Source organism: Pristiophorus japonicus, chromosome 22 (genome assembly GCF_044704955.1).
Source record: "Pristiophorus japonicus isolate sPriJap1 chromosome 22, sPriJap1.hap1, whole genome shotgun sequence".
NCBI lineage: Eukaryota > Metazoa > Chordata > Chondrichthyes > Pristiophoridae > Pristiophorus > Pristiophorus japonicus.
The window spans coordinates 69,411,454-69,438,611 of record NC_091998.1 but is presented as its reverse complement, the minus strand read 5'-3'; the positions used below and the strand labels follow the sequence as shown (position 1 = coordinate 69,438,611).

The 27,158-nt window shown below is 64.2% G+C and overlaps 1 protein-coding gene across 1 annotated transcript in view; it reads left to right on the top strand.

Annotated features, from left to right (window-relative positions):
- Positions 1 to 27,158, top strand: part of LOC139234659 (calcium-activated potassium channel subunit alpha-1-like) — a 215,629-nt gene that overhangs the window by 89,787 nt on the left and 98,684 nt on the right. The gene's annotated exons all lie outside the window — the stretch shown is intronic.

Sequence of the window (27,158 nt, the reverse complement as noted above, 5' to 3'; positions counted from 1 at the left end):
GCACTGTCGGAGGGGCAGTACTGAGGGAGCGCCGCATTGTCGGAGGGGCAGTACTGAGGGAGTGCCGCACTGTCGGAGGGCCAGTATTGAGGGAGTGCCACACTGTCGGAGAGGCAGTACTGAGGGAGTGCCGCACTGTCGGAGGGGCAGTACTGAGGGAGAGCTGCAATGTCGGAGAGGCAGTACAGAGCGAGCGACACACTGTCGGAGGGTGAAACTGAGGGAGCGCTGCACTGTCGAAGGGGCAGTACTGAGGGAGCGCTGCAGTGTCGGAGGGAGAGTACTGAGGGAGTGCCGCACTGATGGAGGGCCAGTACTGAGGAAGCGCTGCACTGTCGGAGGGGCAGTACTGAGGGTGCGCCCTACTTTCGGAGGGGCGGTAGTGAGGGAGCGTTGCATTGTCGGAGGGGCAGTAATGAGGGAGCGCAGCACTGTCAGAGGGGCAGTACTGAGGGAGCGCCGCACTGTCGGAGGGGCGTATTGAGGGAGTGCCGCACTTTCAGAGGGGCAGAACAGAGGGAGAGCCGCACTGTTGGAGGGGCAGTACTGAGGGAGCACCGCACTGTCGGAGGGGCAGTACTGAGGGAGCGCCACATTGTGGGAGGGGCAGTACTGAGGGAGAGCCTTTCTGTCGGAGGGGCAATACTGAGGGAGTGCTGCACTGTCGGAGGGGTAGTATTAAGGAAGCGCCGTACTTTCGGAGGGGCCGTACTGAGGGAGCGCTGCAGTGTCGGAGGGGCAGTACTGAGGGAGCGACGCACTGTTGGAGGGGCAGTACTGAGGGAGCGGCGCACTGTCGGAGGAGCAGTACTGAGGGAGCGCTGCACTGTCGGAGGGGCAGTACTGAGGGAGCGCCGCATTGTCGGAGGGGCAGTACTGAGGGAGTGCCACACTGTCGGAGGGCCAGTATTGAGGGAGTGCCGCACTGTCGGAGGGGCAGTACTGAGGGAGTGCCGCACTGTCGGAGGGGCAGTACTGAGGGAGAGCTGCACTGTCGGTGGGGCAGTACTGAGCGAGCGACACAGTGTTGTAGGGGCAGTACTGAGGGAGCAGCGGACTGCTCGAGAGGTAGTTCTGAGGGAGTGCCACACTGTCGGAGAGGCAGTGCTGAGGGAGTGCCGCACTGTCGGAGGGGCAGTATTGAGGGAGAGCCGCACTGTCGGAGGGCCAGTACTGAGGGAGAGCCGCACTGTCGGAGGGGCAGTACTGAAGCAGTGCCGCACTCTCGGAGGGGAACTACTGAGGGAGTGCCACACTGTCGGAGGGGCAGTACTGAGGGAGAGCTGCACTGTCGGAGGTGCAGTACTGAGGGAGTGCTGCACTGTCGGAGGGGCAGTACTGAGGGAGAGCTGCACTGTCGGAGGTGCAGTACTGAGGGAGCGACGCACTGTTGGAGGGGCAGTACTGAGGGAGCGCCGCACTGTCGGAGGGGCAGTACTGAGGGAGCGCTGCACTGTCGGGAGGGGCAGTGCTGAGGGAGCACCGCACTGTCGGAGGGGCAGTACTGAGGGAGAGCCGCACTGTCGGAGGAGCAGTACTGAGGGAGCGCTGCAGTGTCGGAGGGACAGTACTGAGGGAGCGCTGCACTGTCGGAGGGGCAGTACTGAGGGAGCGCCGCATTGTCGGAGGGGCAGTACTGAGGGAGTGCCGCACTGTCGGAGGGCCAGTATTGAGGGAGTGCCACACTGTCGGAGGGGCAGTACTGAGGGAGAGCTGCAATGTCGGAGAGGCAGTACAGAGCGAGCGACACACTGTCGGAGGGTGAAACTGAGGGAGCGCTGCACTGTCGGAGGGGCAGTACTGAGGGAGCGCTGCAGTGTCGGAGGGAGAGTACTGAGGGAGTGCCGCACTGATGGAGGGCCAGTACTGAGGGAGCGCTGCACTGTCGGAGGGGCATTACTGAGGGTGCGCCGTACTTTCGGAGGGGCGGTAGTGAGGGAGCGTTGCATTGTCGGAGGGGCAGTACTGAGGGAGCGCCGCACTGTCGGAGGGCAGTACTGAGGGAGCGCCGCAGTGTCGGAGGGGCAGTACTGAGGGAGCGCCGCAGTGTCGGATGGGCAGTACTGAGGGAGCGCCGCATTGTCGGAGGGGCCGTACTGAGGGAGCGCCGCAGTGTCAGAGGGGCAGTACTGTGGGAGTGCCGCACTGTCGGAGGGCGGTATTGAGTGAGCGCCTCACTGTCGGAGGCGCAGTACTGAGGGAGTGCCGCACTGTCGGAGGGGCAGTACTGAGGGAGCACGGCACTGTCGTAGGGGCAGTACTGAGGGAGCGACACACTGTCGGAGGGGCACAACTGAGGGAGCATCGCACTGTCGGAGTGGCAGTACTGAGGGAGCGCCGCACTGTCGGAGGGGCAGTACTGAGGGAGTGTTGCACTGTCGGAGGGCCGTACAGAGGGAGCGCCGCACTGTCGGAGGGGCAGTACTGAGGGAGCGCCGCACTGTCGGAGGTGCAGTACTGAGGGAGCGCCGCACAGTCGGAGGGGCAGTACTGAGGGAGCGCCGCACTGTCGGAGGGGCAGTACTGAGGGAGCGCCGCACTGTCGGAGGAGCAGTACTGCGGGAGCGCCGCACTGTCGGAGGGGCAGTACTGAGGGAGCGCCGCACTATCGGAGGGGCAGTACCGAGGGTGTGCCACATTGTTGGAGGGCAGTACTGAGGGAGCGTCGCACTGTTGGAGGGCAGTAATGAGGGAGCACCGCTCTGTCGGAGGGGCAGTATTGAGGGAGTGCTGCTCTGTCGGAGGGGCAGTACTGAGGGAGCGCCGCACTGTCGGATGGGCAGTACTGAGGGAGAGCCGCACTGTCGGAGGGACAGTCTTGAGGTAGTGCCGCACTGTCGGAGGGGCGGTACTGAGGGAGCGCAGCACTGTCGGTGGGGCCGTATTGAGGGAGTGCTGCACTGTCGGAGGGGCCGTACTGAGGGAGTGGTGCACTGTCGAAGTGACAGTACTGAGGGAGCGCAGCACTGTCGCAGGGCAGAACTGAGGCAGCGCTGCTCTGTCGGAGGGGCAGTACTGAGGAAGCGCCGCATTGTCGGAGAGGCAGTACTGAGGGAGTGCCGCACTGTCCGAGGGGCAGTATTGAGGGAGTGCCGCACTGTTGGTGGGGCAGTATTGAGGGAGTACTGCACTGTCTGAGGGGCAGTACTGAGGGAGAGCTGCACTGTCGGAGGGGCAGTACTGAGCGAGCGCCGCATAGTCGGAGGGGCAGTACTGAGGGATCGGAGCACTGTCGGAGGGGCAGTACTGAGGGAGTGCCGCAATGTCGGAGGGGCAACACGGAAGGAGCGGCGCACTGTCGGAGGGGCAGTACTGAGGGAGCGTAGCACTGTCGGAGGGGCAGTACTGAGGGAGTGCCGCAATGTCGGAGGGGCAGTACTGAGGGAGCGCTGCACTGTCGGAGGGGCAGTGCTGAGGGAGCACCGCACTGCTCGAGAGTTAGTTCTGAGGGAGTGCCAACCTGTCGGAGGGGCCGTACTGAGGTAGCCCCGCTCTGTTGGATGGGCATTACTGAGGGAGAGCCGCAGTGTCGGAGGGGCAGTACTGAGGGAGCGCCGCACTGTCGGAGGGGCAATACTGAGGGTGTGCTGCACTGTCGGAGGGGCAATACTGAGGGTGTGCTGCACTATCGGAGGGGCAGTACGGAGGGAGAGCCGCAATGTCGGAGGGGCAGTACTGAGGGAGTGCTGCACTGTCAGAGGGGCAGTACTGAGGGAGTGCCGCAGTGTCGGAGGGGCAGTACTGAGGGAGATCCGCACTGTCGGAGGGGCAGTACTGAGGGAGCGCCGCACTGTCGGATGGGGAGTACTGAGGGAGCGGCACACTGTTGGAGGGGCAGTACTGAGGGAGCGCCGCACTGTCGGAGGGGCAGTACTGAGGGAGCGCCGCACTGTCGGAGGGACAGTACTGAGGGAGCGCCACACTGTCGGAGGGGCAGTAATGAGGGAGTGCTGCACAGTTGAAGAGGCAGTACTGAGGGAGCGCCGCACTGTCAGAGGGGCAGTACTGAGGGAGCGCCGCACTGTTGGAGGGGCAGGACTGAGGGAGCGCCGCACTGTCGGAGGGGCAGTACTGAGGGAGTGCCGCACTGTCGGAGGGGCAGTACTGAGGGAGCGCCGCACTGTCGGAGGGGCAGTACTGAGGGAGAGCTGCACTGTCGGTGGGGCAGTACTGAGCGAGCGACACAGTGTTGTAGGGGCAGTACTGAGGGAGAGCTGCACTGTCGGAGGTGCAGTACTGAGGGAGTGCTGCACTGTCGGAGGGGCAGTACTGAGGGAGAGCTGCACTGTCGGAGGTGCAGTACTGAGGGAGCGACGCACTGTTGGAGGGGCAGTACTGAGGGAGCGCCGCACTGTCGGAGGGGCAGTACTGAGGGAGCGCTGCACTGTCGGAGGGGCAGTGCTGAGGGAGCACCGCACTGTCGGAGGGGCAGTACTGAGGGAGAGCCGCACTGTCGGAGGAGCAGTACTGAGGGAGCGCTGCAGTGTCGGAGGGGCAGTACTGAGGGAGCGCTGCACTGTCGGAGGGGCAGTGCTGAGGGAGCACCGCACTGTCGGAGGGGCAGTACTGAGGGAGAGCCGCACTGTCGGAGGAGCAGTACTGAGGGAGCGCTGCAGTGTCGGAGGGACAGTACTGAGGGAGCGCTGCACTGTCGGAGGGGCAGTACTGAGGGAGCGCCGCATTGTCGGAGGGGCAGTACTGAGGGAGTGCCGCACTGTCGGAGGGCCAGTATTGAGGGAGTGCCACACTGTCGGAGAGGCAGTACTGAGGGAGTGCCGCACTGTCGGAGGGGCAGTACTGAGGGAGAGCTGCAATGTCGGAGAGGCAGTACAGAGCGAGCGACACACTGTCGGAGGGTGAAACTGAGGGAGCACTGCACTGTCGGAGGGGCAGTACTGAGGGAGCGCTGCAGTGTCGGAGGGAGAGTACTGAGGGAGTGCCGCACTGATGGAGGGCCAGTACTGAGGGAGCGCTGCACTGTCGGAGGGGCAGTACTGAGGGTGCGCCGTACTTTCGGAGTGCGGTAGTGAGGGAGCGTTGCATTGTCGGAGGGGCAGTAATGAGGGAGCGCAGCACTGTCAGAGGGGCAGTACTGAGGGAGCGCCGCAGTGTCGGAGGGGCAGTACTGAGGGAGCGCCGCAGTGTCGGAGGGGCAGTACTGAGGGAGCGCCGCATTGTCGGAGGGGCCGTACTGAGGGAGCGCCGCAGTGTCAGAGGGGCAGTACTGTGGGAGTGCCGCACTGTCGGAGGGGCAATACTGAGGGTGTGCTGCACTATCGGAGGGGCAGTACGGAGGGAGAGCCGCAATGTCGGAGGGGCAGTACTGAGGGAGTGCTGCACTGTCGGAGGGGCAATACTGAGGGTGTGCTGCACTATCGGAGGGGCAGTACGGAGGGAGAGCCGCAATGTCGGAGGGGCAGTACTGAGGGAGTGCTGCACTGTCGGAGGGGCAGTACTGAGGGTGCGCCGTACTTTCGGAGGGGCGGTAGTGAGGGAGCGTTGCATTGTCGGAGGGGCAGTAATGAGGGAGCGCAGCACTGTCAGAGGGGCAGTACTGAGGGAGCGCCGCAGTGTCGGAGGGGCAGTACTGAGGGAGCGCCGCACTGTCGGAGGGGCAGTACTGAGGGAGCGCCGCACTGTCGGAGGGACAGTACTGAGGGAGCGCCACACTGTCGGAGGGGCAGTAATGAGGGAGTGCTGCACAGTTGAAGAGGCAGTACTGAGGGAGCGCCGCACTGTCAGAGGGGCAGTACTGAGGGAGCGCCGCACTGTTGGAGGGGCAGGACTGAGGGAGCGCCGCACTGTCGGAGGGGCAGTACTGAGGGAGTGCCGCACTGTCGGAGGGGCAGTACTGAGGGAGCGCCGCACTGTGGGAGGGGCGTATTGAGGGAGTGCCGCACTTTCAGAGGGGCAGAACAGAGGGAGAGCCGCACTGTTGGAGGGGCAGTACTGAGGGAGCACCGCACTGTCGGAGGGGCAGTACTGAGGGAGCGCCACATTGTGGGAGGGGCAGTACTGAGGGAGAGCCGTTCTGTCGGAGGGGCAATACTGAGGGAGCGACGCACTGTTGGAGGGGCAGTACTGAGGGAGCGGCGCACTGTCGGAGGAGCAGTACTGAGGGAGCGCTGCACTGTCGGAGGGGCAGTACTGAGGGAGCGCCGCATTGTCGGAGGGGCAGTACTGAGGGAGTGCTACACTGTCGGAGGGCCAGTATTGAGGGAGTGCCGCACTGTCGGAGGGGCAGTACTGAGGGAGTGCCGCACTGTCGGAGGGGCAGTACTGAGGGAGAGCTGCACTGTCGGTGGGGCAGTACTGAGCGAGCGACACAGTGTTGTAGGGGCAGTACTGAGGGAGCAGCGGACTGCTCGAGAGGTCGTTCTGAGGGAGAGCTGCACTGTCGGAGGTGCAGTACTGAGGGAGAGCTGCACTGTCGGAGGTGCAGTACTGAGGGAGTGCTGCACTGTCGGAGGGCAGTACTGAGGGAGAGCTGCACTGTCGGAGGTGCAGCACTGAGGGAGCGACGCACTGTTGGAGGGGCAGTACTGAGGGAGCGCCGCACTGTCAGAGGGGCAGTACTGAGGGAGCGCTGCACTGTCGGAGGGGCAGTGCTGAGGGAGCACCGCACTGTCGGAGGGGCAGTACTGAGGGAGAGCCGCACTGTCGGAGGAGCAGTACTGAGGGAGCGCTGCAGTGTCGGTGGGACAGTACTGAGGGAGCGCTGCACTGTCGGAGGGGCAGTACTGAGGGAGCGCCGCATTGTCGGAGGGGCAGTACTGAGGGAGTGCCGCACTGTCGGAGGGCCAGTATTGAGGGAGTGCCACACTGTCGGAGAGGCAGTACTGAGGGAGTGCCGCACTGTCGGAGGGGCAGTACTGAGGGAGAGCTGCAATGTCGGAGAGGCAGTACAGAGCGAGCGACACACTGTCGGAGGGTGAAACTGAGGGAGCGCTGCACTGTCGGAGGGGCAGTACTGAGGGAGCGCTGCAGTGTCGGAGGGAGAGTACTGAGGGAGTGCCGCACTGATGGAGGGCCAGTACTGAGGAAGCGCTGCACTGTCGGAGGGGCAGTACTGAGGGTGCGCCGTACTTTCGGAGGGGCGGTAGTGAGGGAGCGTTGCATTGTCGGAGGGGCAGTAATGAGGGAGCGCAGCACTGTCAGAGGGGCAGTACTGAGGGAGCGCTGCACTGTCGGAGGGGCAGTGCTGAGGGAGCACCGCACTGTCGGAGGGGCAGTACTGAGGGAGCGCCGCATTGTCGGAGGGGCAGTACTGAGGGAGTGCCGCACTGTCGGAGGGCCAGTATTGAGGGAGTGCCGCACTGTCGGAGAGAAAGTACTGAGGGAGTGCCGCACTGTCGGAGGGGAAGTACTGAGGGAGAGCTGCAATGTCGGAGAGGCAGTACAGAGCGAGCGACACACTGTCGGAGGGTGAAACTGAGGGAGCGCTGCACTGTCGGAGGGGCAGTACTGAGGGAGCGCCGCACTGTCGGTGGGCAGTACTGAGGGAGCGCCGCAGTGTCGGAGGGGCAGTACTGAGGGAGCGCCGCAGTGTCGGAGGGGCAGTACTGAGGGAGCGCCGCATTGTCGGAGGGGCCGTACTGAGGGAGCGCCGCAGTGTCAGAGGGGCAGTACTGTGGGAGTGCCGCACTGTCGAAGGGCAGTATTGAGTGAGCGCCTCACTGTCGGAGGGGCAGTACTGCGGGAGCGCCGCACTGTCGGAGGGGCAGTACCGAGGGTGTGCCACATTGTTGGAGGGCAGTACTGAGGGAGCGTCGCACTGTTGGAGGGCAGTACTGAGGGAGCACCGCTCTGTCGGAGGGGCAATACTGAGGGTGTGCTGCACTATCGGAGGGGCAGTACGGAGGGAGAGCCGCAATGTCGGAGGGGCAGTACTGAGGGAGTGCTGCACTGTCGGAGGGGCAATACTGAGGGTGTGCTGCACTATCGGAGGGGCAGTACGGAGGGAGAGCCGCAAAGTCGGAGGGGCAGTACTGAGGGAGTGCTGCACTGTCGGAGGGGCAGTACTGAGGGAGTGCCGCAGTGTCGGAGGGGCAGTACTGAGGGAGATCCGCACTGTCGGAGGGGCAGTATTGAGGGAGCGCCGCACTGTCGGATGGGGAGTACTGAGGGAGCGGCACACTGTTGGAGGGGCAGTACTGAGGGAGCGCCGCACTGTCGGAGGGGCAGTACTGAGGGAGCGCCGCACTGTCGGAGGGACAGTACTGAGGGAGCGCCACACTGTCGGAGGGGCAGTAATGAGGGAGTGCTGCACAGTTGAAGAGGCAGTACTGAGGGAGCGCCGCACTGTCAGAGGGGCAGTACTGAGGGAGCGCCGCACTGTTGGAGGGGCAGGACTGAGGGAGCGCCGCACTGTCGGAGGGGCAGTACTGAGGGAGTGCCGCACTGTCGGAGGGGCAGTACTGAGGGAGCGCCGCACTGTCGGAGGGGCAGTACTGACGGAGAGCTGCACTGTCGGTGGGGCAGTACTGAGCGAGCGACACAGTGTTGTAGGGGCAGTACTGAGGGAGAGCTGCACTGTCGGAGGTGCAGTACTGAGGGAGTGCTGCACTGTCGGAGGGGCAGTACTGAGGGAGAGCTGCACTGTCGGAGGTGCAGTACTGAGGGAGCGACGCACTGTTGGAGGGGCAGTACTGAGGGAGCGCCGCACTGTCGGAGGGGCAGTACTGAGGGAGCGCTGTACTGTCGGAGGGGCAGTGCTGAGGGAGCACCGCACTGTCGGAGGGGCAGTACTGAGGGAGAGCCGCACTGTCGGAGGAGCAGTACTGAGGGAGCGCTGCAGTGTCGGAGGGGCAGTACTGAGGGAGCGCTGCACTGTCGGAGGGGCAGTGCTGAGGGAGCACCGCACTGTCGGAGGGGCAGTACTGAGGGAGAGCCGCACTGTCGGAGGAGCAGTACTGAGGGAGCGCCGCAGTGTCGGAGGGACAGTACTGAGGGAGCGCTGCACTGTCGGAGGGGCAGTACTGAGGGAGCGCCGCATTGTCGGAGGGGCAGTACTGAGGGAGTGCCGCACTGTCGGAGGGCCAGTATTGAGGGAGTGCCACACTGTCGGAGAGGCAGTACTGAGGGAGTGCCGCACTGTCGGAGGGGCAGTACTGAGGGAGAGCTGCAATGTCGGAGAGGCAGTACAGAGCGAGCGACACACTGTCGGAGGGTGAAACTGAGGGAGCACTGCACTGTCGGAGGGGCAGTACTGAGGGAGCGCTGCAGTGTCGGAGGGAGAGTACTGAGGGAGTGCCGCACTGATGGAGGGCCAGTACTGAGGGAGCGCTGCACTGTCGGAGGGGCAGTACTGAGGGTGCGCCGTACTTTCGGAGGGGCGGTAGTGAGGGAGCGTTGCATTGTCGGAGGGGCAGTAATGAGGGAGCGCAGCACTGTCAGATGGGCAGTACTGAGGGAGCGCCGCAGTGTCGGAGGGGCAGTACTGAGGGAGCGCCGCATTGTCGGAGGGGCCGTACTGAGGGAGCGCCGCAGTGTCAGAGGGGCAGTACTGTGGGAGTGCCGCACTGACGGAGGGGCAATACTGAGGGTGTGCTGCACTATCGGAGGGGCAGTACGGAGGGAGAGCCGCAATGTCGGAGGGGCAGTACTGAGGGAGTGCTGCACTGTCGGAGGGGCAATACTGAGGGTGTGCTGCACTATCGGAGGGGCAGTACGGAGGGAGAGCCGCAATGTCGGAGGGGCAGTACTGAGGGAGTGCTGCACTGTCGGAGGGGCAGTACTGAGGGTGCGCCGTACTTTCGGAGGGGCGGTAGTGAGGGAGCGTTGCATTGTCGGAGGGGCAGTAATGAGGGAGCGCAGCACTGTCAGAGGGGCAGTACTGAGGGAGCGCCGCAGTGTCGGAGGGGCAGTACTGAGGGAGCTCCGCACTGTCGGAGGGGCAGTACTGAGGGAGCGCCGCACTGTTGGAGGGGCAGGACTGAGGGAGCGCCGCACTGTCGGAGGGGCAGTACTGAGGGAGTGCCGCACTGTCGGAGGGGCAGTACTGAGGGAGCGCCGCACTGTGGGAGGGGCGTATTGAGGGAGTGCCGCACTTTCAGAGGGGCAGAACAGAGGGAGAGCCGCACTGTTGGAGGGGCAGTACTGAGGGAGCACCGCACTGTCGGAGGGGCAGTACTGAGGGAGCGCCACATTGTGGGAGGGGCAGTACTGAGGGAGAGCCGTTTTGTCGGAGGGGCAATACTGAGGTTGCGACGCACTGTTGGAGGGGCAGTACTGAGGGAGCGGCACACTGTCGGAGGAGCAGTACTGAGGGAGCGCTGCACTGTCGGAGGGGCAGTACTGAGGGAGCGCCGCATTGTCGGAGGGGCAGTACTGAGGGAGTGCCGCACTGTCGGAGGGCCAGTATTGAGGGAGTGCCGCACTGTCGGAGGGGCAGTACTGAGGGAGTGCCGCACTGTCGGAGGGGCAGTACTGAGGGAGAGCTGCACTGTCGGTGGGGCAGTACTGAGCGAGCGACACAGTGTTGTAGGGGCAGTACTGAGGGAGCAGCGGACTGCTCGAGAGGTCGTTCTGAGGGAGTGCCACACTGTCGGAGAGGCAGTGCTGAGGGAGTGCCGCACTGTCGGAGGGGCAGTATTGAGGGAGAGCCGCACTGTCGGAGGGCCAGTACTGAGGGAGAGCCGCACTGTCGGAGGGGCAGTACTGAAGCAGTGCCGCACTCTCGGAGGGGAATTACTGAGGGAGTGCCACACTGTCGGAGGGGCAGTACTGAGGGAGAGCTGCACTGTCGGAGGTGCAGTACTGAGGGAGAGCTGCACTGTCGGAGGTGCAGTACTGAGGGAGTGCCACACTGTCGGAGAGGCAGTGCTGAGGGAGTGCCGCACTGTCGGAGGGGCAGTATTGAGGGAGAGCCGCACTGTCGGAGGGCCAGTACTGAGGGAGAGCCGCACTGTCGGAGGGGCAGTACTGAAGCAGTGCCGCACTCTCGGAGGGGAACTACTGAGGGAGTGCCACACTGTCGGAGGGGCAGTACTGAGGGAGAGCTGCACTGTCGGAGGGGCAGTACTGAGGGAGAGCTGCACTGTCGGAGGTGCAGTACTGAGGGAGAGCTGCACTGTCGGAGGTGCAGTACTGAGGGAGTGCTGCACTGTCGGAGGGGCAGTACTGAGGGAGAGCTGCACTGTCGGAGGTGCAGCACTGAGGGAGCGACGCACTGTCGGAGGGGCAGTACTGAGGGAGAGCCGCACTGTCGGAGGAGCAGTACTGAGGGAGCGCTGCAGTGTCGGTGGGACAGTACTGAGGGAGCGCTGCACTGTCGGAGGGGCAGTACTGAGGGAGCGCCGCATTGTCGGAGGGGCAGTACTGAGGGAGTGCCGCACTGTCGGAGGGCCAGTATTGAGGGAGTGCCACACTGTCGGAGAGGCAGTACTGAGGGAGTGCCGCACTGTCGGAGGGGCAGTACTGAGGGAGAGCTGCAATGTCGGAGAGGCAGTACAGAGCGAGCGACACACTGTCGGAGGGTGAAACTGAGGGAGCGCTGCACTGTCGGAGGGGCAGTACTGAGGGAGCGCTGCAGTGTCGGAGGGAGAGTACTGAGGGAGTGCCGCACTGATGGAGGGCCAGTACTGAGGAAGCGCTGCACTGTCGGAGGGGCAGTACTGAGGGTGCGCCCTACTTTCGGAGGGGCGGTAGTGAGGGAGCGTTGCATTGTCGGAGGGGCAGTAATGAGGGAGCGCAGCACTGTCAGAGGGGCAGTACTGAGGGAGCGCCGCACTGTCGGAGGGGCGTATTGAGGGAGTGCCGCACTTTCAGAGGGGCAGAACAGAGGGAGAGCCGCACTGTTGGAGGGGCAGTACTGAGGGAGCACCGCACTGTCGGAGGGGCAGTACTGAGGGAGCGCCACATTGTGGGAGGGGCAGTACTGAGGGAGAGCCTTTCTGTCGGAGGGGCAATACTGAGGGAGTGCTGCACTGTCGGAGGGGTAGTATTAAGGAAGCGCCGTACTTTCGGAGGGGCCGTACTGAGGGAGCGCTGCAGTGTCGGAGGGGCAGTACTGAGGGAGCGACGCACTGTTGGAGGGGCAGTACTGAGGGAGCGGCGCACTGTCGGAGGAGCAGTACTGAGGGAGCGCTGCACTGTCGGAGGGGCAGTACTGAGGGAGCGCCGCATTGTCGGAGGGGCAGTACTGAGGGAGTGCCGCACTGTCGGAGGGCCAGTATTGAGGGAGTGCCGCACTGTCGGAGGGGCAGTACTGAGGGAGTGCCGCACTGTCGGAGGGGCAGTACTGAGGGAGAGCTGCACTGTCGGAGGGGCAATACTGAGGGTGTGCTGCACTATCGGAGGGGCAGTACGGAGGGAGAGCCGCAATGTCTGAGGGGCAGTACTGAGGGAGTGCTGCACTGTCGGAGGGGCAATACTGAGGGTGTGCTGCACTATCGGAGGGGCAGTACGGAGGGAGAGCCGCAATGTCGGAGGGGCAGTACTGAGGGAGTGCTGCACTGTCGGAGGGGCAGTACTGAGGGTGCGCCGTACTTTCGGAGGGGCGGTAGTGAGGGAGCGTTGCATTGTCGGAGGGGCAGTAATGAGGGAGCGCAGCACTGTCAGAGGGGCAGTACTGAGGGAGCGCCGCAGTGTCGGAGGGGCAGTACTGAGGGAGCGCCGCACTGTCGGAGGGGCAGTACTGAGGGAGCGCCGCACTGTCGGAGGGACAGTACTGAGGGAGCGCCACACTGTCGGAGGGGCAGTAATGAGGGAGTGCTGCACAGTTGAAGAGGCAGTACTGAGGGAGCGCTGCACTGTCAGAGGGGCAGTACTGAGGGAGCGCCGCACTGTTGGAGGGGCAGGACTGAGGGAGCGCCGCACTGTCGGAGGGGCAGTACTGAGGGAGTGCCGCACTGTCGGAGGGGCAGTACTGAGGGAGCGCCGCACTGTGGGAGGGGCGTATTGAGGGAGTGCCGCACTTTCAGAGGGGCAGAACAGAGGGAGAGCCGCACTGTTGGAGGGGCAGTACTGAGGGAGCACCGCACTGTCGGAGGGGCAGTACTGAGGGAGCGCCACATTGTGGGAGGGGCAGTACTGAGGGAGAGCCGTTCTGTCGGAGGGGCAATACTGAGGGAGCGACGCACTGTTGGAGGGGCAGTACTGAGGGAGCGGCGCACTGTCGGAGGAGCAGTACTGAGGGAGCGCTGCACTGTCGGAGGGGCAGTACTGAGGGAGCGCCGCATTGTCGGAGGGGCAGTACTGAGGGAGTGCTACACTGTCGGAGGGCCAGTATTGAGGGAGTGCCGCACTGTCGGAGGGGCAGTACTGAGGGAGTGCCGCACTGTCGGAGGGGCAGTACTGAGGGAGAGCTGCACTGTCGGTGGGGCAGTACTGAGCGAGCGACACAGTGTTGTAGGGGCAGTACTGAGGGAGCAGCGGACTGCTCGAGAGGTCGTTCTGAGGGAGAGCTGCACTGTCGGAGGTGCAGTACTGAGGGAGAGCTGCACTGTCGGAGGTGCAGTACTGAGGGAGTGCTGCACTGTCGGAGGGCAGTACTGAGGGAGAGCTGCACTGTCGGAGGTGCAGCACTGAGGGAGCGACGCACTGTTGGAGGGGCAGTACTGAGGGAGCGCCGCACTGTCAGAGGGGCAGTACTGAGGGAGCGCTGCACTGTCGGAGGGGCAGTGCTGAGGGAGCACCGCACTGTCGGAGGGGCAGTACTGAGGGAGAGCCGCACTGTCGGAGGAGCAGTACTGAGGGAGCGCTGCAGTGTCGGTGGGACAGTACTGAGGGAGCGCTGCACTGTCGGAGGGGCAGTACTGAGGGAGCGCCGCATTGTCGGAGGGGCAGTACTGAGGGAGTGCCGCACTGTCGGAGGGCCAGTATTGAGGGAGTGCCACACTGTCGGAGAGGCAGTACTGAGGGAGTGCCGCACTGTCGGAGGGGCAGTACTGAGGGAGAGCTGCAATGTCGGAGAGGCAGTACAGAGCGAGCGACACACTGTCGGAGGGTGAAACTGAGGGAGCGCTGCACTGTCGGAGGGGCAGTACTGAGGGAGCGCTGCAGTGTCGGAGGGAGAGTACTGAGGGAGTGCCGCACTGATGGAGGGCCAGTACTGAGGAAGCGCTGCACTGTCGGAGGGGCAGTACTGAGGGTGCGCCGTACTTTCGGAGGGGCGGTAGTGAGGGAGCGTTGCATTGTCGGAGGGGCAGTAATGAGGGAGCGCAGCACTGTCAGAGGGGCAGTACTGAGGGAGCGCTGCACTGTCGGAGGGGCAGTGCTGAGGGAGCACCGCACTGTCGGAGGGGCAGTACTGAGGGAGCGCCGCATTGTCGGAGGGGCAGTACTGAGGGAGTGCCGCACTGTCGGAGGGCCAGTATTGAGGGAGTGCCGCACTGTCGGAGAGAAAGTACTGAGGGAGTGCCGCACTGTCGGAGGGGAAGTACTGAGGGAGAGCTGCAATGTCGGAGAGGCAGTACAGAGCGAGCGACACACTGTCGGAGGGTGAAACTGAGGGAGCGCTGCACTGTCGGAGGGGCAGTACTGAGGGAGCGCCGCACTGTCGGTGGGCAGTACTGAGGGAGCGCCGCAGTGTCGGAGGGGCAGTACTGAGGGAGCGCCGCAGTGTCGGAGGGGCAGTACTGAGGGAGCGCCGCATTGTCGGAGGGGCCGTACTGAGGGAGCGCCGCAGTGTCAGAGGGGCAGTACTGTGGGAGTGCCGCACTGTCGAAGGGCAGTATTGAGTGAGCGCCTCACTGTCGGAGGGGCAGTACTGCGGGAGCGCCGCACTGTCGGAGGGGCAGTACCGAGGGTGTGCCACATTGTTGGAGGGCAGTACTGAGGGAGCGTCGCACTGTTGGAGGGCAGTACTGAGGGAGCACCGCTCTGTCGGAGGGGCAATACTGAGGGTGTGCTGCACTATCGGAGGGGCAGTACGGAGGGAGAGCCGCAATGTCGGAGGGGCAGTACTGAGGGAGTGCTGCACTGTCGGAGGGGCAATACTGAGGGTGTGCTGCACTATCGGAGGGGCAGTACGGAGGGAGAGCCGCAAAGTCGGAGGGGCAGTACTGAGGGAGTGCTGCACTGTCGGAGGGGCAGTACTGAGGGAGTGCCGCAGTGTCGGAGGGGCAGTACTGAGGGAGATCCGCACTGTCGGAGGGGCAGTATTGAGGGAGCGCCGCACTGTCGGATGGGGAGTACTGAGGGAGCGGCACACTGTTGGAGGGGCAGTACTGAGGGAGCGCCGCACTGTCGGAGGGGCAGTACTGAGGGAGCGCCGCACTGTCGGAGGGACAGTACTGAGGGAGCGCCACACTGTCGGAGGGGCAGTAATGAGGGAGTGCTGCACAGTTGAAGAGGCAGTACTGAGGGAGCGCCGCACTGTCAGAGGGGCAGTACTGAGGGAGCGCCGCACTGTTGGAGGGGCAGGACTGAGGGAGCGCCGCACTGTCGGAGGGGCAGTACTGAGGGAGTGCCGCACTGTCGGAGGGGCAGTACTGAGGGAGCGCCGCACTGTCGGAGGGGCAGTACTGACGGAGAGCTGCACTGTCGGTGGGGCAGTACTGAGCGAGCGACACAGTGTTGTAGGGGCAGTACTGAGGGAGAGCTGCACTGTCGGAGGTGCAGTACTGAGGGAGTGCTGCACTGTCGGAGGGGCAGTACTGAGGGAGAGCTGCACTGTCGGAGGTGCAGTACTGAGGGAGCGACGCACTGTTGGAGGGGCAGTACTGAGGGAGCGCCGCACTGTCGGAGGGGCAGTACTGAGGGAGCGCTGTACTGTCGGAGGGGCAGTGCTGAGGGAGCACCGCACTGTCGGAGGGGCAGTACTGAGGGAGAGCCGCACTGTCGGAGGAGCAGTACTGAGGGAGCGCTGCAGTGTCGGAGGGGCAGTACTGAGGGAGCGCTGCACTGTCGGAGGGGCAGTGCTGAGGGAGCACCGCACTGTCGGAGGGGCAGTACTGAGGGAGAGCCGCACTGTCGGAGGAGCAGTACTGAGGGAGCGCCGCAGTGTCGGAGGGACAGTACTGAGGGAGCGCTGCACTGTCGGAGGGGCAGTACTGAGGGAGCGCCGCATTGTCGGAGGGGCAGTACTGAGGGAGTGCCGCACTGTCGGAGGGCCAGTATTGAGGGAGTGCCACACTGTCGGAGAGGCAGTACTGAGGGAGTGCCGCACTGTCGGAGGGGCAGTACTGAGGGAGAGCTGCAATGTCGGAGAGGCAGTACAGAGCGAGCGACACACTGTCGGAGGGTGAAACTGAGGGAGCACTGCACTGTCGGAGGGGCAGTACTGAGGGAGCGCTGCAGTGTCGGAGGGAGAGTACTGAGGGAGTGCCGCACTGATGGAGGGCCAGTACTGAGGGAGCGCTGCACTGTCGGAGGGGCAGTACTGAGGGTGCGCCGTACTTTCGGAGGGGCGGTAGTGAGGGAGCGTTGCATTGTCGGAGGGGCAGTAATGAGGGAGCGCAGCACTGTCAGATGGGCAGTACTGAGGGAGCGCCGCAGTGTCGGAGGGGCAGTACTGAGGGAGCGCCGCATTGTCGGAGGGGCCGTACTGAGGGAGCGCCGCAGTGTCAGAGGGGCAGTACTGTGGGAGTGCCGCACTGACGGAGGGGCAATACTGAGGGTGTGCTGCACTATCGGAGGGGCAGTACGGAGGGAGAGCCGCAATGTCGGAGGGGCAGTACTGAGGGAGTGCTGCACTGTCGGAGGGGCAATACTGAGGGTGTGCTGCACTATCGGAGGGGCAGTACGGAGGGAGAGCCGCAATGTCGGAGGGGCAGTACTGAGGGAGTGCTGCACTGTCGGAGGGGCAGTACTGAGGGTGCGCCGTACTTTCGGAGGGGCGGTAGTGAGGGAGCGTTGCATTGTCGGAGGGGCAGTAATGAGGGAGCGCAGCACTGTCAGAGGGGCAGTACTGAGGGAGCGCCGCAGTGTCGGAGGGGCAGTACTGAGGGAGCTCCGCACTGTCGGAGGGGCAGTACTGAGGGAGCGCCGCACTGTTGGAGGGGCAGGACTGAGGGAGCGCCGCACTGTCGGAGGGGCAGTACTGAGGGAGTGCCGCACTGTCGGAGGGGCAGTACTGAGGGAGCGCCGCACTGTGGGAGGGGCGTATTGAGGGAGTGCCGCACTTTCAGAGGGGCAGAACAGAGGGAGAGCCGCACTGTTGGAGGGGCAGTACTGAGGGAGCACCGCACTGTCGGAGGGGCAGTACTGAGGGAGCGCCACATTGTGGGAGGGGCAGTACTGAGGGAGAGCCGTTTTGTCGGAGGGGCAATACTGAGGTTGCGACGCACTGTTGGAGGGGCAGTACTGAGGGAGCGGCACACTGTCGGAGGAGCAGTACTGAGGGAGCGCTGCACTGTCGGAGGGGCAATACTGAGGGTGTGCTGCACTATCGGAGGGGCAGTACGGAGGGAGAGCCGCAATGTCGGAGGGGCAGTACTGAGGGAGTGCTGCACTGTCGGAGGGGCAGTACTGAGGGTGCGCCGTACTTTCGGAGGGGCGGTAGTGAGGGAGCGTTGCATTGTCGGAGGGGCAGTAATGAGGGAGCGCAGCACTGTCAGAGGGGCAGTACTGAGGGAGCGCCGCAGTGTCGGAGGGGCAGTACTGAGGGAGCGCCGCACTGTCGGAGGGGCAGTACTGAGGGAGCGCCGCACTGTCGGAGGGACAGTACTGAGGGAGCGCCACACTGTCGGAGGGGCAGTAATGAGGGAGTGCTGCACAGTTGAAGAGGCAGTACTGAGGGAGCGCTGCACTGTCAGAGGGGCAGTACTGAGGGAGCGCCGCACTGTTGGAGGGGCAGGACTGAGGGAGCGCCGCACTGTCGGAGGGGCAGTACTGAGGGAGTGCCGCACTGTCGGAGGGGCAGTACTGAGGGAGCGCCGCACTGTGGGAGGGGCGTATTGAGGGAGTGCCGCACTTTCAGAGGGGCAGAACAGAGGGAGAGCCGCACTGTTGGAGGGGCAGTACTGAGGGAGCACCGCACTGTCGGAGGGGCAGTACTGAGGGAGCGCCACATTGTGGGAGGGGCAGTACTGAGGGAGAGCCGTTCTGTCGGAGGGGCAATACTGAGGGAGCGACGCACTGTTGGAGGGGCAGTACTGAGGGAGCGGCGCACTGTCGGAGGAGCAGTACTGAGGGAGCGCTGCACTGTCGGAGGGGCAGTACTGAGGGAGCGCCGCATTGTCGGAGGGGCAGTACTGAGGGAGTGCTACACTGTCGGAGGGCCAGTATTGAGGGAGTGCCGCACTGTCGGAGGGGCAGTACTGAGGGAGTGCCGCACTGTCGGAGGGGCAGTACTGAGGGAGAGCTGCACTGTCGGTGGGGCAGTACTGAGCGAGCGACACAGTGTTGTAGGGGCAGTACTGAGGGAGCAGCGGACTGCTCGAGAGGTCGTTCTGAGGGAGAGCTGCACTGTCGGAGGTGCAGTACTGAGGGAGAGCTGCACTGTCGGAGGTGCAGTACTGAGGGAGTGCTGCACTGTCGGAGGGCAGTACTGAGGGAGAGCTGCACTGTCGGAGGTGCAGCACTGAGGGAGCGACGCACTGTTGGAGGGGCAGTACTGAGGGAGCGCCGCACTGTCAGAGGGGCAGTACTGAGGGAGCGCTGCACTGTCGGAGGGGCAGTGCTGAGGGAGCACCGCACTGTCGGAGGGGCAGTACTGAGGGAGAGCCGCACTGTCGGAGGAGCAGTACTGAGGGAGCGCTGCAGTGTCGGTGGGACAGTACTGAGGGAGCGCTGCACTGTCGGAGGGGCAGTACTGAGGGAGCGCCGCATTGTCGGAGGGGCAGTACTGAGGGAGTGCCGCACTGTCGGAGGGCCAGTATTGAGGGAGTGCCACACTGTCGGAGAGGCAGTACTGAGGGAGTGCCGCACTGTCGGAGGGGCAGTACTGAGGGAGAGCTGCAATGTCGGAGAGGCAGTACAGAGCGAGCGACACACTGTCGGAGGGTGAAACTGAGGGAGCGCTGCACTGTCGGAGGGGCAGTACTGAGGGAGCGCTGCAGTGTCGGAGGGAGAGTACTGAGGGAGTGCCGCACTGATGGAGGGCCAGTACTGAGGAAGCGCTGCACTGTCGGAGGGGCAGTACTGAGGGTGCGCCGTACTTTCGGAGGGGCGGTAGTGAGGGAGCATTGCATTGTCGGAGGGGCAGTAATGAGGGAGCGCAGCACTGTCAGAGGGGCAGTACTGAGGGAGCGCTGCACTGTCGGAGGGGCAGTGCTGAGGGAGCACCGCACTGTCGGAGGGGCAGTACTGAGGGAGCGCCGCATTGTCGGAGGGGCAGTACTGAGGGAGTGCCGCACTGTCGGAGGGCCAGTATTGAGGGAGTGCCGCACTGTCGGAGAGAAAGTACTGAGGGAGTGCCGCACTGTCGGAGGGGAAGTACTGAGGGAGAGCTGCAATGTCGGAGAGGCAGTACAGAGCGAGCGACACACTGTCGGAGGGTGAAACTGAGGGAGCGCTGCACTGTCGGTGGGCAGTACTGAGGGAGCGCCGCACTGTCGGAGGGGCAGTACTGAGGGAGCGCCGCACTGTCGGAGGGACAGTACTGAGGGAGCGCCACACTGTCGGAGGGGCAGTAATGAGGGAGTGCTGCACAGTTGAAGAGGCAGTACTGAGGGAACGCCGCACTGTCAGAGGGGCAGTACTGAGGGAGCGCCGCACTGTTGGAGGGGCAGGACTGAGGGAGCGCCGCACTGTCGGAGGGGCAGTACTGAGGGAGTGCCGCACTGTCGGAGGGGCAGTACTGAGGGAGCGCCGCACTGTCGGAGGGGCAGTACTGACGGAGAGCTGCACTGTCGGTGGGGCAGTACTGAGCGAGCGACACAGTGTTGTAGGGGCAGTACTGAGGGAGAGCTGCACTGTCGGAGGTGCAGTACTGAGGGAGTGCTGCACTGTCGGAGGGGCAGTACTGAGGGAGAGCTGCACTGTCGGAGGTGCAGTACTGAGGGAGCGACGCACTGTTGGAGGGGCAGTACTGAGGGAGCGCCGCACTGTCGGAGGGGCAGTACTGAGGGAGCGCTGTACTGTCGGAGGGGCAGTGCTGAGGGAGCACCGCACTGTCGGAGGGGCAGTACTGAGGGAGAGCCGCACTGTCGGAGGAGCAGTACTGAGGGAGCGCTGCAGTGTCGGAGGGGCAGTACTGAGGGAGCGCTGCACTGTCGGAGGGGCAGTGCTGAGGGAGCACCGCACTGTCGGAGGGGCAGTACTGAGGGAGAGCCGCACTGTCGGAGGAGCAGTACTGAGGGAGCGCCGCAGTGTCGGAGGGACAGTACTGAGGGAGCGCTGCACTGTCGGAGGGGCAGTACTGAGGGAGCGCCGCATTGTTGGAGGGGCAGTACTGAGGGAGTGCCGCACTGTCGGAGGGCCAGTATTGAGGGAGTGCCACACTGTCGGAGAGGCAGTACTGAGGGAGTGCCGCACTGTCGGAGGGGCAGTACTGAGGGAGAGCTGCAATGTCGGAGAGGCAGTACAGAGCGAGCGACACACTGTCGGAGGGTGAAACTGAGGGAGCACTGCACTGTCGGAGGGGCAGTACTGAGGGAGCGCTGCAGTGTCGGAGGGAGAGTACTGAGGGAGTGCCGCACTGATGGAGGGCCAGTACTGAGGGAGCGCTGCACTGTCGGAGGGGCAGTACTGAGGGTGCGCCGTACTTTCGGAGGGGCGGTAGTGAGGGAGCGTTGCATTGTCGGAGGGGCAGTAATGAGGGAGCGCAGCACTGTCAGATGGGCAGTACTGAGGGAGCGCCGCAGTGTCGGAGGGGCAGTACTGAGGGAGCGCCGCATTGTCGGAGGGGCCGTACTGAGGGAGCGCCGCAGTGTCAGAGGGGCAGTACTGTGGGAGTGCCGCACTGACGGAGGGGCAATACTGAGGGTGTGCTGCACTATCGGAGGGGCAGTACGGAGGGAGAGCCGCAATGTCGGAGGGGCAGTACTGAGGGAGTGCTGCACTGTCGGAGGGGCAATACTGAGGGTGTGCTGCACTATCGGAGGGGCAGTACGGAGGGAGAGCCGCACTGTCGGAGGGCCAGTATTGAGGGAGTGCCACACTGTCGGAGAGGCAGTACTGAGGGAGTGCCGCACTGTCGGAGGGGCAGTACTGAGGGAGAGCTGCAATGTCGGAGAGGCAGTACAGAGCGAGCGACACACTGTCGGAGGGTGAAACTGAGGGAGCACTGCACTGTCGGAGGGGCAGTACTGAGGGAGCGCTGCAGTGTCGGAGGGAGAGTACTGAGGGAGTGCCGCACTGATGGAGGGCCAGTACTGAGGGAGCGCTGCACTGTCGGAGGGGCAGTACTGAGGGTGCGCCGTACTTTCGGAGGGGCGGTAGTGAGGGAGCGTTGCATTGTCGGAGGGGCAGTAATGAGGGAGCGCAGCACTGTCAGATGGGCAGTACTGAGGGAGCGCCGCAGTGTCGGAGGGGCAGTACTGAGGGAGCGCCGCATTGTCGGAGGGGCCGTACTGAGGGAGCGCCGCAGTGTCAGAGGGGCAGTACTGTGGGAGTGCCGCACTGACGGAGGGGCAATACTGAGGGTGTGCTGCACTATCGGAGGGGCAGTACGGAGGGAGAGCCGCAATGTCGGAGGGGCAGTACTGAGGGAGTGCTGCACTGTCGGAGGGGCAATACTGAGGGTGTGCTGCACTATCGGAGGGGCAGTACGGAGGGAGAGCCGCAATGTCGGAGGGGCAGTACTGAGGGAGTGCTGCACTGTCGGAGGGGCAGTACTGAGGGTGCGCCGTACTTTCGGAGGGGCGGTAGTGAGGGAGCGTTGCATTGTCGGAGGGGCAGTAATGAGGGAGCGCAGCACTGTCAGAGGGGCAGTACTGAGGGAGCGCCGCAGTGTCGGAGGGGCAGTACTGAGGGAGCGCCGCACTGTCGGAGGGGCAGTACTGAGGGAGCGCCGCACTGTTGGAGGGGCAGGACTGAGGGAGCGCCGCACTGTCGGAGGGGCAGCACTGAGGGAGTGCCGCACTGTCGGAGGGGCAGTACTGAGGGAGCGCCGCACTGTGGGAGGGGCGTATTGAGGGAGTGCCGCACTTTCAGAGGGGCAGAACAGAGGGAGAGCCGCACTGTTGGAGGGGCAGTACTGAGGGAGCACCGCACTGTCGGAGGGGCAGTACTGAGGGAGCGCCACATTGTGGGAGGGGCAGTACTGAGGGAGAGCCGTTTTGTCGGAGGGGCAATACTGAGGTTGCGACGCACTGTTGGAGGGGCAGTACTGAGGGAGCGGCACACTGTCGGAGGAGCAGTACTGAGGGAGCGCTGCACTGTCGGAGGGGCAGTACTGAGGGAGCGCCGCATTGTCGGAGGGGCAGTACTGAGGGAGTGCCGCACTGTCGGAGGGCCAGTATTGAGGGAGTGCCGCACTGTCGGAGGGGCAGTACTGAGGGAGTGCCGCACTGTCGGAGGGGCAGTACTGAGGGAGAGCTGCACTGTCGGTGGGGCAGTACTGAGCGAGCGACACAGTGTTGTAGGGGCAGTACTGAGGGAGCAGCGGACTGCTCGAGAGGTCGTTCTGAGGGAGTGCCACACTGTCGGAGAGGCAGTGCTGAGGGAGTGCCGCACTGTCGGAGGGGCAGTATTGAGGGAGAGCCGCACTGTCGGAGGGCCAGTACTGAGGGAGAGCCGCACTGTCGGAGGGGCAGTACTGAAGCAGTGCCGCACTCTCGGAGGGGAATTACTGAGGGAGTGCCACACTGTCGGAGGGGCAGTACTGAGGGAGAGCTGCACTGTCGGAGGTGCAGTACTGAGGGAGAGCCGCACTGTCGGAGGTGCAGTACTGAGGGAGTGCCACACTGTCGGAGAGGCAGTGCTGAGGGAGTGCCGCACTGTCGGAGGGGCAGTATTGAGGGAGAGCCGCACTGTCGGAGGGCCAGTACTGAGGGAGAGCCGCACTGTCGGAGGGGCAGTACTGAAGCAGTGCCGCACTCTCGGAGGGGAACTACTGAGGGAGTGCCACACTGTCGGAGGGGCAGTACTGAGGGAGAGCTGCACTGTCGGAGGGGCAGTACTGAGGGAGAGCTGCACTGTCGGAGGTGCAGTACTGAGGGAGAGCTGCACTGTCGGAGGTGCAGTACTGAGGGAGTGCTGCACTGTCGGAGGGGCAGTACTGAGGGAGAGCTGCACTGTCGGAGGTGCAGCACTGAGGGAGCGACGCACTGTCGGAGGGGCAGTACTGAGGGAGAGCCGCACTGTCGGAGGAGCAGTACTGAGGGAGCGCTGCAGTGTCGGTGGGACAGTACTGAGGGAGCGCTGCACTGTCGGAGGGGCAGTACTGAGGGAGCGCCGCATTGTCGGAGGGGCAGTACTGAGGGAGTGCCGCACTGTCGGAGGGCCAGTATTGAGGGAGTGCCACACTGTCGGAGAGGCAGTACTGAGGGAGTGCCGCACTGTCGGAGGGGCAGTACTGAGGGAGAGCTGCAATGTCGGAGAGGCAGTACAGAGCGAGCGACACACTGTCGGAGGGTGAAACTGAGGGAGCGCTGCACTGTCGGAGGGGCAGTACTGAGGGAGCGCTGCAGTGTCGGAGGGAGAGTACTGAGGGAGTGCCGCACTGATGGAGGGCCAGTACTGAGGAAGCGCTGCACTGTCGGAGGGGCAGTACTGAGGGTGCGCCCTACTTTCGGAGGGGCGGTAGTGAGGGAGCGTTGCATTGTCGGAGGGGCAGTAATGAGGGAGCGCAGCACTGTCAGAGGGGCAGTACTGAGGGAGCGCCGCACTGTCGGAGGGGCGTATTGAGGGAGTGCCGCACTTTCAGCGGGGCAGAACAGAGGGAGAGCCGCACTGTTGGAGGGGCAGTACTGAGGGAGCACCGCACTGTCGGAGGGGCAGTACTGAGGGAGCGCCACATTGTGGGAGGGGCAGTACTGAGGGAGAGCCTTTCTGTCGGAGGGGCAATACTGAGGGAGTGCTGCACTGTCGGAGGGGTAGTATTAAGGAAGCGCCGTACTTTCGGAGGGGCCGTACTGAGGGAGCGCTGCAGTGTCGGAGGGGCAGTACTGAGGGAGCGACGCACTGTTGGAGGGGCAGTACTGAGGGAGCGGCGCACTGTCGGAGGAGCAGTACTGAGGGAGCGCTGCACTGTCGGAGGGGCAGTACTGAGGGAGCGCCGCATTGTCGGAGGGGCAGTACTGAGGGAGTGCCGCACTGTCGGAGGGCCAGTATTGAGGGAGTGCCGCACTGTCGGAGGGGCAGTACTGAGGGAGTGCCGCACTGTCGGAGGGGCAGTACTGAGGGAGAGCTGCACTGTCGGTGGGGCAGTACTGAGCGAGCGACACAGTGTTGTAGGGGCAGTACTGAGGGAGCAGCGGACTGCTCGAGAGGTAGTTCTGAGGGAGTGCCACACTGTCGGAGAGGCAGTGCTGAGGGAGTGCCGCACTGTCGGAGGGGCAGTATTGAGGGAGAGCCGCACTGTCGGAGGGCCAGTACTGAGGGAGAGCCGCACTGTCGGAGGGGCAGTACTGAAGCAGTGCCGCACTCTCGGAGGGGAACTACTGAGGGAGTGCCACACTGTCGGAGGGGCAGTACTGAGGGAGAGCTGCACTGTCGGAGGTGCAGTACTGAGGGAGTGCTGCACTGTCGGAGGGGCAGTACTGAGGGAGAGCTGCACTGTCGGAGGTGCAGTACTGAGGGAGCGACGCACTGTTGGAGGGGCAGTACTGAGGGAGCGCCGCACTGTCGGAGGGGCAGTACTGAGGGAGCGCTACACTGTCGGAGGGGCAGTGCTGAGGGAGCACCGCACTGTCGGAGGGGCAGTACTGAGGGAGAGCCGCACTGTCGGAGGGGCAGTACTGAGGGAGCGCTGCAGTGTCGGAGGGACAGTACTGAGGGAGCGCTGCACTGTCGGAGGGGCAGTACTGAGGGAGCGCCGCAGTGTCGGAGGAGCAGTACTGAGGGAGTGCCGCACTGTCGGAGGGCCAGTATTGAGGGAGTGCCACACTGTCGGAGAGGCAGTACTGAGGGAGTGCCGCACTGTCGGAGGGGCAGTACTGAGGGAGAACTGCAATGTCGGAGAGGCAGTACAGAGCGAGCGACACACTGTCGGAGGGTGAAACTGAGGGAGCGCTGCACTGTCGGAGGGGCAGTACTGAGGGAGCGCTGCAGTGTCGGAGGGAGAGTACTGAGGGAGTGCCGCACTGATGGAGGGCCAGTACTGAGGGAGCGCTGCACTGTCGGAGGGGCAGTACTGAGGGTGCGCCGTACTTTCGGAGGGGCGGTAGTGAGGGAGCGTTGCATTGTCGGAGGGGCAGTAATGAGGGAGCGCAGCACTGTCAGAGGGGCAGTACTGAGGGAGCGCCGCAGTGTCGGATGGGCAGTACTGAGGGAGCGCCGCACTGTCGGAGGGCAGTACTGAGGGAGCGCCGCAGTGTCGGAGGGGCAGTACTGAGGGAGCGCCGCAGTGTCGGAGGGGCCGTACTGAGGGAGCGCCGCAGTGTCAGAGGGGCAGTACTGTGGGAGTGCCGCACTGTCGGAGGGCGGTATTGAGTGAGCGCCTCACTGTCGGAGGCGCAGTACTGAGGGAGTGCCGCACTGTCGGAGGGGCAGTACTGAGGGAGCATGGCACTGTCGTAGGGGCAGTACTGAGGGAGCGACACACTGTCGGAGGGGCACAACTGAGGGAGCATCGCACTGTCGGAGTGGCAGTACTGAGGGAGCGCCGCACTGTCGGAGGGGCAGTACTGAGGGAGTGTTGCACTGTCGGAGGGCCGTACAGAGGGAGCGCCGCACTGTCGGAGGGGCAGTACTGAGGGAGCGCCGCACTGTCGGAGGTGCAGTACTGAGGGAGCGCCGCACAGTCGGAGGGGCAGTACTGCGGGAGCGCCGCACTGTCGGAGGGGCAGTACTGAGGGAGCGCCGCACTATCGGAGGGGCAGTACCGAGGGTGTGCCACATTGTTGGAGGGCAGTACTGAGGGAGCGTCGCACTGTTGGAGGGCAGTAATGAGGGAGCACCGCTCTGTCGGAGGGGCAGTATTGAGGGAGCGCTGCTCTGTCGGAGGGGCAGTACTGAGGGAGCGCCGCACTGTCGGATGGGCAGTACTGAGGGAGAGCCGCACTGTCGGAGGGACAGTCTTGAGGTAGTGCCGCACTGTCGGAGGGGCGGTACTGAGGGAGCGCAGCACTGTCGGTGGGGCCGTATTGAGGGAGTGCTGCACTGTCGGAGGGGCCGTACTGAGGGAGTGGTGCACTGTCGAAGTGACAGTACTGAGGGAGCGCAGCACTGTCGCAGGGCAGAACTGAGGCAGCGCTGCTCTGTCGGAGGGGCAGTACTGAGGAAGCGTCGCATTGTCGGAGAGGCAGTACTGAGGGAGTGCCGCACTGTCCGAGGGGCAGTATTGAGGGAGTGCCGCACTGTTGGTGGGGCAGTATTGAGGGAGTACTGCACTGTCTGAGGGGCAGTACTGAGGGAGAGCTGCACTATCGGAGGGGCAGTACTGAGCGAGCGCCGCATAGTCGGAGGGGCAGTACTGAGGGAGCGGAGCACTGTCGGAGGGGCAGTACTGAGGGAGTGCCGCAATGTCGGAGGGGCAACACGGAAGGAGCGGCGCACTGTCGGAGGGGCAGTACAGAGGGAGCGTAGCACTGTCGGAGGGGCAGTACTGAGGGAGTGCCGCAATGTTGGAGGGGCAGTACTGAGGGAGCGCTGCACTGTCGGAGGGGCAGTGCTGAGGGAGCACCGCACTGCTCGAGAGTTAGTTCTGAGGGAGTGCCAACCTGTCGGAGGGGCCGTACTGAGGTAGCCCCGCTCTGTTGGATGGGCATTACTGAGGGAGAGCCGCAGTGTCGGAGGGGCAGTACTGAGGGAGCGCCGCACTGTCGGAGGGGCAATACTGAGGGTGTGCTGCACTATCGGAGGGGCAGTACGGAGGGAGAGCCGCAATGTCGGAGGGGCAGTACTGAGGGAGTGCTGCACTGTCGGAGGGGCAATACTGAGGGTGTGCTGCACTATCGGAGGGGCAGTACGGAGGGAGAGCCGCAATGTCGGAGGGGCAGTACTGAGGGAGTGCTGCACTGTCGGAGGGGCAGTACTGAGGGAGTGCCGCAGTGTCGGAGGGGCAGTACTGAGGGAGATCCGCACTGTCGGAGGGGCAGTACTGAGGGAGCGCCGCACTGTCGGATGGGGAGTACTGAGGGAGCGGCACACTGTTGGAGGGGCAGTACTGAGGGAGCGCCGCACTGTCGGAGGGGCAGTACTGAGGGGGCGCCGCACTGTCGGAGGGA